Source organism: Chlorocebus sabaeus, chromosome 3 (genome assembly GCF_047675955.1).
Source record: "Chlorocebus sabaeus isolate Y175 chromosome 3, mChlSab1.0.hap1, whole genome shotgun sequence".
Lineage (NCBI taxonomy): Eukaryota > Metazoa > Chordata > Mammalia > Primates > Cercopithecidae > Chlorocebus > Chlorocebus sabaeus.
Genome location: NC_132906.1, coordinates 49,135,000 through 49,148,935, shown reverse-complemented (window position 1 = coordinate 49,148,935; position 13,936 = coordinate 49,135,000). Strand labels below are relative to the sequence as shown.

At 35.3% G+C, this 13,936-nt stretch overlaps 2 long non-coding RNA genes across 2 annotated transcripts in view; one reads left to right on the top strand and one right to left on the bottom strand.

Moving 5' to 3' along the window:
• Window positions 1-13,936, top strand: part of LOC119627523 (uncharacterized) — a 75,543-nt gene that overhangs the window by 23,279 nt on the left and 38,328 nt on the right. The window lies entirely within an intron of this gene.
• LOC140711458 (uncharacterized) lies at window positions 4,739-13,807 on the bottom strand. The gene is made up of 3 exons (XR_012092673.1): window positions 13,723-13,807; window positions 11,242-11,342; window positions 4,739-5,172 (listed from the first exon to the last, which is right to left on the bottom strand). It is a non-coding gene; the product is annotated as an uncharacterized lncRNA (long non-coding RNA).

Here is a 13,936-nt window from a genome sequence, read left to right as displayed (position 1 = left end):
TTGAATATACTGTTCTTTTACATTATTAAAGTTTATAGTATTCAGATGCTTCAACTAGAATTCAGTCTATTTTTGTGTGTGTGTACGTTGATTGAACAAACTAAAAAGCAATATACAAGATTCACAATATCATGCTTAAGTAACTACTTTTTACTTCAAGTTCAAATTATATAATTGAACTCATAAAGAAAAAAACAAAATTATATCAATAAGTATATGTTTCTTGATTGCTTAAAAGTTGCACTACATTTTTTGACATAGATAGAATAAGGCTTTTTGAATAGCTTTTATTTTAGAGTTTTAGATTACTTTTTCACCTTATTTATAGAAAATATTTGATTTGCAGTTATCATAATATTATAAATTTCCTTGAACTGTAATATAACACTCTTTTGGCAATATGTTTTTCAGACCTCTTATTTTTTGCCATCTTTTAACATTCCACATTTTAAAAACTTCTACTCCTGGGTTTGGCTTAATGTTGCTTTAATTCCAGAACTTCCTCCCCTTTTTGTTGTTTGACTTTTAAGGTATACACACACACACACACACACACACGTATGTATGTATATCATCAAGTAAGTTTTTCTTTAGGCATCGTCTGTGAAAGGTAGATTTTCTGAGTTTTTGTTTGTGTGTGTCTGAAATTGTCTTTATTTTTTTACCTTAAACTTAATTTGGTTTGTGTTACAAAGAGTATGACTGGTTTACTTAATACTCTTTCCCAGCTCCAAGTTCCCTTGTCAGCCTCTAATATAAAGCCTTAGGAGAGTGAAATTCAGTCTCAGTACTTAATTCTCAGCTTCCTGACAGCTATGAATGGCGAAGAAACACAGTCGTGTCTGGTGAACCTAAGTGAAATTCTGCTAACAGAAGGACATATCAATAGAAAAAAAAAAAAAAAAAAAAAAAAAAAATGTCTCCTGAAGACATGCAAATTAAAAACCACAACAACAACCAAAACCAACAACTCAGCTGATGTCATGTAAACTGCCCTCTGCAACCTCCTTAATGTCTTGTACATTAATTGTGAAACTCATCAGGAGCAGTTAAAGCCATCATGTGACCATGAGACAACAAGAATGAGGACAGAAGCCAATATAAATAGAGCAAAGACTGAAACAAACAGAAAACGACTGGAAGCCGTGGCTCACGCCTGTAATCCCAGCACTTTGGAAGGCCGAGGCGGGCGGATCCTGAGGTCAAGAATTTCAGACCAAGCCAGGCACGGTGGCTCAAGCCTGTAATCCCAGCACTTTGGGAGGCCGAGACGGGCAGATCACGAGGTCAGGAGATCGAGACCATCCTGGCGAACACAGTGAAACCAAAAAACTAGCCGGGTGAGGTGGCGGGCGCCTGTAGTCCCAGCTACTTGGGAGGCTGAGGCAGGAGAATGGCTTAAACCTGGGAGGCGGAGCTTGCAGTGAGCTGAGATCCGGCCACTGCACTCCAGCCTGGGCGACAGAGCGGGACTCCGTCTCAACAACAACAACATAAAAAGAATTTCAGACCAGCCTGACCAACATGATGAAACCCTGTCTTTACTAAAAATACAAAAAGTAGCTGGGCATCGTGGCACACGCCTGTAATCACAGCTACTCAGGTGGCTGAGACAGGAGAATCGCTTGAACCTGGGAGGCCAAGGTTGCAGTGAGCCGAGATCATGCCACTGCACTCCAGCCTCGGTGACAAAAAGAGACTCCATCTCAAAAAAAAAAAACAAAAAACAAAAAACAAAAAAAAAAAAAAAAAAAAAAAAAAAAAAAGAGGAAGAAGAAAACAGTGAGCCTGCATCTCTTTTAACAGTACTTAGATGATAAACTTCTATTTGCAAGTGGCCAAGCAGCAAATGTGCTGTCTAACTCTGACACAACTGCTAGAGATTGGCTTGCCACAGTCTCATGGATTTGGTCAGTAAAATGACAATGAGTTCATATGAAAGGGTTTGGGCAGTTTATAATTTACACAGATAGCATAAGCAAGATCAGTGTCATGTTGGCTTCCTACATCCCACAGGATGACTTTAAATCAGAGAGGCCAGATGACAGATGATACCAAGTAGTTAATAAGGGAGGTTTTTAGCCAAATGATGGATATGGTGGAATGTTCCATATCTGAAGGTATATGTAAAACATCCAGGCAGGTATATGTAAAACATCTGTGTACAGCTCCTGGGAAGACTGCTCAGATCACCATATTCCAGGAAGCAACACATAGTGTTACACCAAGAGATGGGTAAGCCTGTGACTTAGCTGTGCCTATATGGCAGATGTGAAGACATGGATGATTGCTAAGGAGGAGCCATTTTCCAACAGGTATATGCTATGTGATAATAATAAAACTTTGTACATGTAAGTTTATCTTAGCTTGGTTACCTTTTATTAATAGCTAAACTCTCCCTATGATTTTCATGTGTATAAAATTTGTGATTCAAAAATATGATCCTTCTCAACTGTGAAGCTACTGCTCAATTGTCTTCCTAAATTCTTCGTGATGAAAGATTCCTGATGACAATTTAACTCTCGTTCCATTTAGATCATGTGTTTTTTCTTTAAGAAAGATTTTAAGATCTTTCTCTGTGTTTGGTCCTCTGAAATCCTTTTATGCTGTTGGATTTTTTTTTTCATTCAAACTGATTGGCACTGAATTGCCCTTTCAATTCAAACAACTCTATTTTAATTTTGCTTTTGAAAAGTTCTTCATGAATTTCTTTAATAATTTCCTTGCTTAATTCTTTCCAAAAATTTTATTGAATTCTTTAAGATCATCATAAAAGCAATTAACTGTATCTCTTAATTTTATCTCAACTTTTTCATCTAATTTTTTTTTCTTATATTCTGGACTATATACATGGGTCTGTCTTGCAAATAGCTAATCAAATCATCATGTTCTTAATTGATTTTAACTTTTAATTTTAGCAATCATAGTTTTAATTTACTCATATTACTCCTTTTCAATTCTTAATTTTTGAATATATTTTAGAATATCTCTAAGATCAGTAATTATAATTTTAAAATATGTATTTATTTGAGTAAATGTTCTGTTTACTCACCTTAGGCTTTTTCTTTTTTGCTATTAGCTGTCTTCAATTGTCTTATAACTCATTGTTTATTTTTGAAATTTAGGTATAATCTTAGTTGTGTGAAACCAAATATCTTAGACAGATCTCAGTTAATTTAGAAAATTTGTTTTGCCAAGATAGAGGACACGTGCCCATGATATAGCCTCAGGAAGTCCTGAGACCTGTGTCCAGAGTGGTCAGGGCACAGCTTGATTTTATACATTTTAGACAGTCATGAGACATAATCAGTGTTTGTAAGATGTACATTGGCTCTGTCCAGAAAGGCAGGGCAACTTGAAACAGGGAGGGGCTTCCAGGTCACAGGTAAGTGAGAGATAAACAGGTGCATTCTTTTGATTTTCTGATTAGCCTTTCCAAAGGAGTCAATTAGACACATATTTATCTCAGTGAGCAGAGGAATGACTTTGAATAGAATGGGAGACAGGTTTGCTCTAAGCAGTTCTCAGCTTGACTTTTCCCTGTAGCTTAATGATTTGGGGGCCACAAGATTTACTTTCCTTTCTCTTTTGCAATGCATTATTTTGTTGAATTTTCATTTTACTTTCTGGATGAATATGTACTGAACTGTAGGTTCAGTGCAAATGGAGAGAGCTTATTAACAGACAGGCTTCCTTTTGGGATTGTGAATTGGAAATAAGTAAACATACTTTTGATCCACATAATTATTTCCTAAGTAATGATAATGTTTCTCCTGGTAGAGTATTTTAATTGTTTTTATGCCTTATAAAGTTATATATCTCTATATTGCTTTGGATATTGGAAGTGTAGAGTCACCCAAGCCATGTTCCGCCTTTCTCTTCTCCAACATTAAAGATATGGACTTTTTACAGAAGAATTTCCACTCTTTTCAGATAGTTCTAGTCTATGTAACCTCCTGTATTCTAGTAAAAACTGGCTTACATAGCAGTTGTTTTTTTTTTTTTAAGAATAGTGTAGCATATGTTTTAATATCTTTTTGAATCTTTTAATGTGACCTAGTGAAATGGAAGAGTTCCCTAATTCCCCGTGCATGCTTGCCTGTTCTTTCATCTCGCTGCTCAAACCTCTTGCAGGAGGGGAAGCATGCAGATGGGCAAATGTAGAGGCTGGGGCAAGCGCTTTGGGCTCCAGCCCTGTGGTAGTGTCTAGGGGTGAGTGCCTGCAACCCCAGTGTTACAAAGCTTTTCTTTTTTTTTTTTTTTTTTTTGAGGTTTTTCTGTTTCTTTTTTGTTTTTGTTTATGTTTTTGTTTTTGTTTTGTGAGAAGGTGTCTCACTCTGTCACCCAGGATGGAGTACAGGGGCGCAATCTCGGCCCACTGCAACCTCTGCCTCCCTGGTTTAAGCGATTCTCCTGCATCAGCCTTCCAAGTAGTTGGGATTGTACACCACCATGCCCAGCTAATTTCTATATTTTTAGTAGAGACGGGGTTTCACCATTTTGGCTAGGCTGGTCTCGAACTCTTGACCTCATGATCCACCAGCCTTGGCTTCCCAAAGTCCTGGGATTACAGGAGTGAGCCACAGAGCTCTTTCAGCTTTGCCATCTGCAGATGGCTTGAGTGTTAATCAGCTCAGTGGACTCTCTGTCTTTTCACAAGGGCAGAGGGCCACGGTGACAGCTTTCTGTATCCAAGCTCTTGTCCAGTGCCTTGGAAAAAATCGGGTCACACACAGACTCCACGGAAGAATGGCAGGTTTTATGGAGTGGTGGAAGTGGCTTTCAGCAGGATGGATGGGGAGGCGGAAGAAGAGGATGGAGTGGAAAGGTGATCCTCCTCTGGATTCTGGCTGCCCTGTGGCTGGACTCCTCTCTGACTGCCCCCAGCTGAACTCCTCTTGGCATTCAGATGTTCCTCTTCTCCCTTTCTCAGCCACATCATTCCGCCGTCCTTCTGCTGGTCTGCGGGTTTGCTGGTCTGCTTCTGGAGCCTAGGGTTCGGGATTCATATGGGTGCAGGACAGGGGATGTGGCGGGCAAAAAGACAACTTTTGGAGCATGAAAACACAAATGCCTGTTTTCATTTAGGACAGCAGGTATCCAGGCTTGAGGGTGAGGTTTGCCAGGGAACTGCCCTCTTCGACCCAGTATTTCCATCTCCTGTCCATATCACTAGGAGGAAGAGAAGGCAAAGACTAAGGAAAGGCTAAGTCTGTCACCTTGAAAAGTAATCTTTATTCCCTTTAAAAATAAGAAAACTGAGGCTTAGAATGCATGGAGAATTTAAGTAAATTGATTGACTCAAGTCCCTTTTTGCACATTGGTACTCTATATTGTTTCTTTCATATAGGCATATATATTAAACGAATAGACATACACATTTAATGCTTAAAATAAGTAATAGTGGTTACTTAAGTAACCATTAAATTAAGTAAACTGTAATGAAAGTAAAATCTGTGATGTTATACACAAGCAATCACATAATTAATGGCATTTGAGTAGCTTTTCCAAAATCCTAGGAAGACGGTATTTGTGTATTTGTTTATAGGTTGTTGAGGCAGTAATAAAACAAGCCTACAAGCTAAGGAATTTTATTTGCAGAAAATGAGGGATTTATAAAATGTGTCTATTATCTTATAATACTTGGCTGGCAAAAAAAAAAAAAAAAAGAGATTGCATACTGTTTAATCCAAGAATTAAAGTTTAAGAATTGAATTTATAGATACATTTCCTTGTGAATAAAGATAATATAAACAAAAATATTTACCATTAAAACATTTATAATAGCAAATTACTGTAAAAACCTAAATGTCCATCATCATAAATCAGTTTAAATAAAGTATGTTATTCAGTTTGGGTAACATTTTTATTTTATTCTACCAAAAGAGAGAAAAAAAAATAGCCAGTCATGGTGGCGTGTGCCTGTAAACTTAGCCACTCGGAAGGCTGAAGCAGGAGGATCCCCTGAGCCTGGGAGATTGAGTGAGCTATGATTACACACTGTGTTCTAACCTGGGCAACAGGGTGAGATCCTGTCTCTCTCAATAATAACAACGAAGTATGCTATATTAATGTACTGGCATATTATGCAGTAATTCAGAATCATAGACTTATGTGTGCTTATATGGAAAGATCTTCAAGATACACATCGAGTGAGGAAAAATCAAGGCCCACAACTGGGCATACCGTTACTTAATTTCTATATTTTAGGTACATATGCATATATGTTCAGAGATGATATTTTGAAAAGTAACTCTTAACAGTAGTTCTCTCTGGGAACAGAAGTAGGAGACCGATCATAAGACATGGACGCAAGACTTTCCATTGATTGTATAATAATATTTTATATCTCTTAATATTTTTATCATCGGCATGCATTTATCATCTGCATCCTTTTAAAATTAGAATCTACACAGAATATATACCTATGATGGTAACATAATTTTGTGAATATATAAAAACCATTGATGTACACTTTCAATAAGTGAATTGTAAGATATTTGAATTATATCTCAATAAGAGCTATTATTTGAAATATATATATATATACACACATATATACTTTTCTCTGATTATATTCTACTCAAAAGAATAATCTACTTTGGGAGGCCGAGCCAGGCAGATGACCATAGGTCAAGGAGTTTACCACCAGCCTGGCAAACATGGCGAAACTCCGTCTCTACTAAAAATACAAAAATTAGCCGGGTGTGGTGGCAGACCCCTGAAATCCCAGTTACTCAGGAGGCTGAGGCAGGGAGAACTACTTGGACCTGGGAGGTGTAGGTAGCAGTGAGCAGAGATTGCCACTACACTCCAGCCTGGGCCCTGTAATCCCAGTTACTCAGGAGCCTGAGACAAGAGAATTGCTTGAACCCGGATGGTGGAGGTTGCAGGGAGCGGAGATTGCCACCGCACTCCAGCGTGGGTGACAGAGCGAGACTCTGTCTCAAAACAAAAACAAAAACAAAAACAAAACAAAAGTCTCAAAAAAAGAATAATCTAAGATCTAGTTCTCAGAGAGATCAAGGGCTAAGGTGCAGTGATATTCAGGAAACAAAAACAGATAGTACCATTGCTAATTATAAAAACAAAATACTGAGTACTTTCTATGTGAAAATTCTTATTGAATGCTATATATATATACATATATAAAATTTATTTCTAATTTGGATATGCAGGTATTATTATCCCCTTTTACAGATGAGGTAAATGAAAATGAAAGAGATTGAGTTGTTTGCAAAAGATGATGCCATTGCAGTTGTTTTGTTTTGGTTTCGTGTGTAGGACTTAGCACCATGCTAAACTAGTAGAGAGCGCTTTGGTGAGTGAGGATAAACAGAGATTTGATCCAACTATGGAATAAAATATTCTAATGTGTTGCATGGAAAAGCAACAATCGAAGCAATAATCTCTAGCGTTGCTTGGGAAATATACCAAAATATTGTTTGATGTTTATCTAAAATACAAATTGTAGTAAACAATTATCTATTATTATCTGAAATTCAAATTAAATAGATGGCTGATTGGTTGGCTTGCTAAGTTTGACAATATTAATATTAGGTTAAACACAAGCACACACACTATATACACTTAGATAAGTGGTCTAGAGAGGAAAAAGAGTACCATTGTGTTTCCAATGGTAATTGCAATCATATCCAATTAAAAAAAATACTATGAAACAAAATGGAATGGACTAAGTAGGTGTGAGTATTCACTTCTGTGGTGTGTCAGTTCTAAGAGGCTTTTAAAAGCTTGAGCTTTGGGAGAAGTTGAAGCAGGAAGAGGCTTGAATGAAGAGAAGAGAAAAATCAAGGGATCCAACAGCAATACTCAAAATTTTTAGTTCAGCAGTGGGAAGTAAAAGTGCTCCACAAGTAGGTTTTTGGATTATAAATGTATCTGAAAGAAAACACTCCATTCGTCTGACCTTTTTTTTTTTTTTTTCTCGAAGATTCTCTTTATCAAGGGAGAGGTAATAATATGTACTCAAACATATAGGAAAAAAAAAAAAGGGAGTTAGAGAACAGTAGCAACCAGTGATGTTGAACATGATAAATAAGAAAACATTTGTTTCCTAGAAAAGTAAAACAAAAACATGAACCCACTGGATATTTCCTGAGAATGGAGAAAGGGCTGGGACAATTTTTTTTCTAGTTATAAATAACCAATCTTATCCTCTTGAATTTTTGACAACTAGTCCCAGAAAATCAAATTCTATTAATCTTTCGTTCCAATCAGGTTTAGGTATATGTGTGTGTGTGTGTGTGTGTGTGATCATGTGTTTCTGTGTGTGGGAGTAGGGGAGGGCATGCCCAAACATGCACATATATGTGCACACATTTGTATACAAGCATGTGCATGCTTTAGGTTGGGTAAACATTAATTCTACATATAATTAAACTGTATACACATATACAGAGTACATATGGTCAAGCCTTATAAACCCTGTATTAGGGTTTTAAAGAAATAAATTTTTATAAAAACTATGTTACCTTAAACCACAGCATTCCTTCCTCTTCTAAACAACATTTACAAACGAGGATATATAAACATCTTTAGAAGAATGACCCTTTGTTTTGCAGTGAAAGAAAATCTTCAGGGTTACTAACCTTGTGCAAAATATCACAGAGTCTGTGGAATAAGAAAGTCAATATGTATTAGACAAAGAGAAGAGACGAGTGTATAGAGTGCACAGGAAACCAGCGATGAGAAAAGCAGCAGGGGGTTGCTTGTTGAGCCCTGTGACCTTTCTCTATTCCGATTACATTGAAGATCGTGTAAATCACACAAAAAATATGTTTCTTTAATTCTTTAGTTTTCTGTATACAGATAATGATTTTTCTCTCCACTATTTTCTTTTTAACTTTAGTAATTTTCCTCACTAAAGTTATTATACTTGTAAATTCAACTCAGTGTAACTTAAATAGGAGAAAATAATAAGTATCTCGAAGTTTCTCCTAATACTATTTATAAAACTTTCCAAAAATGGATAGTATCCTTCCCCTATCAAGTAATACTATATGCACCAAGGGAAATGAAACAGATCTTAGAGTGAGTCCTGCAGCCTATTAAACATTTAATAAGTAATAAGGATCCATCAAAATGTGGACTATTTTTTACAGTCCACATTGCAGACAGTCCTTTTCCAATTTGGGTTATGAAAGTGAGGAGGAAAGCCATTGTGACAGAAGAATCAAATATAAAGTGACTAGAAATAGCTGATTGATTGTATTGTTCATTTTGTAATATAAACTTTCAAGGACTGAGTCATGAATACAGACAATTTTGTGCCATTATCAATGTACATGTATCTCTGGCTTAATATCTCAAAATACTGAGATTCTATTTCTTTTCCAATGTCATCATAACTATTCTGATACATTCATTAGTCAGATCCCTGGATTGCAATTTGTCTTGTCTTGCGATACCAGGGAGTAACACCAATATAGGACACATTCAATATAATTTGGCAATTCAGCATGCCTTTCATATTCTGATTGTCAAGACTGGCTAATTGTACAAAGTCAAAGTAGTACGTTTCAGTGATAGCAGGTTTAGAGTGTCTACTTCATGGAAAAGGTGTCACTTGTTTCTTCTTCATTCCCCATTCCAAATCTAGCCTATTTTCATAGCCTTCTGTGAATAAGACACATTTGTCACCATCCTCTACCGTTCAAATCAAGTGACCCTGGCATACTGCGATCGGTAGGCTGAATTCTAAAATGTACCCAAGTTTTCTGCCTCTGTTCTGCATAACCTGTATAATCCCTTCACCCTGGGTGTTATAGAACCTATAAATATTATGGGATATCACCGCCATGATTATATTATGTGGCAAAGATAAAGGGGCTACAAACTAATAACTGTGTTTTTGTAAATCACTAAGTAGGTGGTAATTTGTTACACAGCAATGACAAACTAATACAAGTGACTTCTAGGCCAACATCATTATAATATGAATTGAAGTTAGCTGATACTGTCTTCAAGAATAGGAAAACTAAATTCAGAACCACATTAATATCAGGTCCTAAACTAGTGTTGAAAACACAGTGCATACTCAATAAGAGTTGTATATATAACTGACTACATTGCTCTTCTTTTTTCTTTTTTATTTTTTTTTGTTTTGAGACGGAGTCTCGCTCTGTCGCCCAGGCTGGAGTGCAGTGGCACGATCTTGGCTCACTGCAAGCTCACACCATTCTCCTGCCTCAGCCTCCTGAGTAGCTGGGACTACAGGCACCCGCCTCCATATCTGGCTAATTTTTTGTATTGTAGTAGAGACAGGGTTTCACCGTGTTGCCCAGGCTGGTTGCAGACTCCTAAGCTCAAGCAATCCATCTGCCTTGACCTCCCAATACATTGTTAACTTATAATAAATAGTTACCACTGCAGATTACAATTCACTTTGAAATACATCAATTTTAAAAAATGATAAAATATTGTTAGGATTATTATTAAAATACACATTTTAGAAAGGAGAAACAAAATCCACAGAGAGGTTAAGAAAATTGATTGAAGTCACAGCATGGGTAACTGCCCAAATCTTCCACTTTAATCTCTCCACCAATATTGAATAGAGGTATTGTGGAAGTAAGCAGACGGAAATGTGTTTGAAAATAAATATGATTGTGTAATTCTGATTAACTCATGAAAGCAAGTAAAAATTGCATCAAGAAAATCTGTTTGGGGACATGTTATTTAACATCTTCTAGTTTCTATTCCTTCATCTATAAAATGGAAATAAAATAGCACCAACTTTATAGAAGGCAGAATATTCACATAAGCATCCCTCTTGCAGGTTAATAAAAAGAAAGTGGAAAATGTAGAATTTTGAGATTTTAAAGCATTCATAACCTTGTTGTATGCCTGCTGTCTTTATAGATAGCTTTACATATTTTAAAATAATACAATTAAATTTTTATTGTAAATAATTTATTTTACAAATAGTTTTCACACACTTGGAAAAGCAGTATTACAGGCATTTTTTTTTTTTTTTTTTTTTGTCTTTTTAAACAGTTTAATTGCTTGGTAAGTAGGGCATTTAAGGTTTTTTTTTAATAAGTTGTTGATCATGCCTCAGATTCTTCTGTCTACCTTGAAGAGTATAGAAACTAAGGTCCAGTTGACATGATAATAAAACCATGGTTCTAATTTATCTATCATTTTAGAATTTCAAAAGCAATCAAAATCACTCTGGCATATTAAGCAAAGGAATGGGCGATTTTTTTGAAAAATCTTTACCTTTTTGAAAGTAGTACAAAATGCATCTTTTCATTAAGTATTGGAAAGAAAGCCATTTGGCAAATAGCTCTTTCAGATTGACCCATTGAAATAAATTTCTCCTTCAGAATAAAAAAGAAAAATAATTTTTATACTACTTAAGATATTAAAATAAGCTCTCAAAAAATATATATATATATATTACCTTTAAATAGATTGTGACTTGACAACGTATTTCCAAAATTTACTTTTTATTTTTCAAATTTGCACAAACATTTTTGGGCCTAGTAATTGCTTTTAATATTTCCAAAAGGATTTACTTCTGTTGTTTGCCCAGAATAACTCCAATGGATCTTGAATAGGACTTCCTGACAGATACACTTAGATATAAAACATCTTGCAAAATGATTGACAGATTTTCATATAAACACTAGAGCTAGAAAAAGTAGATGTCATTTTCTGTGGCTGCAAAGAGAGATGAGTTTCAAACACCTAGTACTAAATTTAACTAGTAATTTTCTTTATAGTCATATAAAATTAACAATAGATATATTCATTTAAAAATCATCATCTTCATTGTATTCTATCTAGACAAAAAAATAAAATTAAGCTTTCGTTATTAATGAATGTTTATTTTTTGTCACCATATCTTGGGAGAACATGCGGAAAATTCTCACTCTTACAGGCATTTGGATTTGTCTCTTTTCAGTAACTCTGTTCAAAACATAAAATATTTGAAAAAAAATAAGAAAAAACAAATCCTTGCTTATTTGCTGTCCTTTTACAATTTACACTAATCTTAAATCCTAATAGTGCTTATCTCATACACAAATGTAACAAAATGACTCATCCACCCTTACTGACATTAAACTCGCACAAGATGCCATTACATGAGTTTTCACACAAAACGGAAGCCAATATTCCTTCTGTGATGAACAGATCTTCAAACACAAGGGAGTCACAATTTTTATCTGTCCATATTTTCCTATAAAGTAATGGGAATGTAAAATCAATCATATCAGTAAACAGAAGGAGGGAAATAAAGACACATACACAAAGTAGAAAGTTTCAATTTTCAGAAAAGGTTTGGAGTTAAACAGATGATGATAAAGAAGCTGTGTGCCTTCTATGCCTCCAGGCAAAAGAAAAGCTACGAGTATTCAATGTGCTTTGAAAATAGTGCATTTGACTGTGCATCTAGAGTAACAGTATAGAATTTCAACATTTTATACATGACATCAACAAGTATAAGTAATTGTGATTCTATACACGTAGACATACATGAATAATTAGGAAGACAGCAATAAAACAATACTTGGACATTTTGTTAGGTGGCTTTTTAAATGTGAAAACACCACTTAGATGAAGATTTTCCATGAATAAGATTCTAGAAACTAAAAAAAAAAAAAAAATCTACTTTTACTCTAGCAAGCACAGGCATACTGTAAAGAAGCTGCAAATGGGTAATGTGGAGAGGGTAATGAGACTTAAGTATAAAACTAAGATCAATTATATCTAAACTGAGAAATTTTCTACAATTAGCAGATCATTTTTACTTGACAAAATGTTACTTTTCCCCAAAGAAAATGTCTTTTTCTCAGAGAGAAATTCAATTAGAGGCTTAGCATTCCCATTGTCTAAGTAGCAGTCATATATACCTTGTCTCTGTCACAGTGCTTGATATTATCTATAAGTGAGTGACAGAAAAGTCCAGGACTAACAAAGGCTCACTCTGTTCCTGTCAGGAAGCTCTGCTGTATCTTTCTTATTAGAAGTACCCAGGAGTTTTCTCTGCAGAATAGAGTCCTAGAGTAGATAATAGCTTTACCTTGTTTTTAACCATTTGTATTCCTGAATCGAAACAGATCTCTCCCTTTATCATGGAAATGTATGCCCCCATTAGACCCAAACCAGCAATTTAATTTACACTGAGGAGACACAAAACATAATGGCTCTTTTTTCCCCACCCTCTTCTCTCTTAATTTATCCAGAGGGCAATTCTCAAAATAAAGAAAAAATTAATTATGATGCCAAATTTCAGTCTCAAGGAAACTTCTATTTTTTGTTATGCAAAGGGAAGACTTGGGAAAGTGTATATAATTTTAGTTTCTGTACAAAAGAAAAAAAAAAGGTCTTTGTTCAAAGAAGTTCAAGTTTAAACTTGCTTGTCATCAGCCATCATAAATGTATTACTTCTTGCTGGAATCAAATAACTGTCATTATAACAATAATGGAATTATAAGGTTAAATAAGATTACAGGAAAAATAAAAAACATTCAGTCTGTATCAGTTGTTAACTTATTATTAATTCTAACATTGTGACCAGGGAATACTATTGTGTGAAAAAAATGTAGTGCAGAATATAAAGAACAAGAAACATCCAAGGGCAAAAATAGCTGATTCAATCATTAGTGTGGATAATCAAGGAATGTCAACAAAGTTGAAGTTTTGGCAGAAAAATAGAATGGCTTAAAGTGAGTGTCAGGTTGTTCAAATACTAACCTTTGATTCTGTGATTAGGAATGAGAATTAGGTCACAGTTCCTGTTTCAGGGAGCGCGGAAAAAACACTTCTTGGCTTTGCCCTGAAAAGGTGATTATTTAATCAAGAATGACATTGGATTTATTTGCTTTTTTGTGGTACATTGAGAGCTTACATTGAGATTAGATGGCATATCATTTCTTTTGGAGACAGACTGAAAAAGAAATGGGAATTA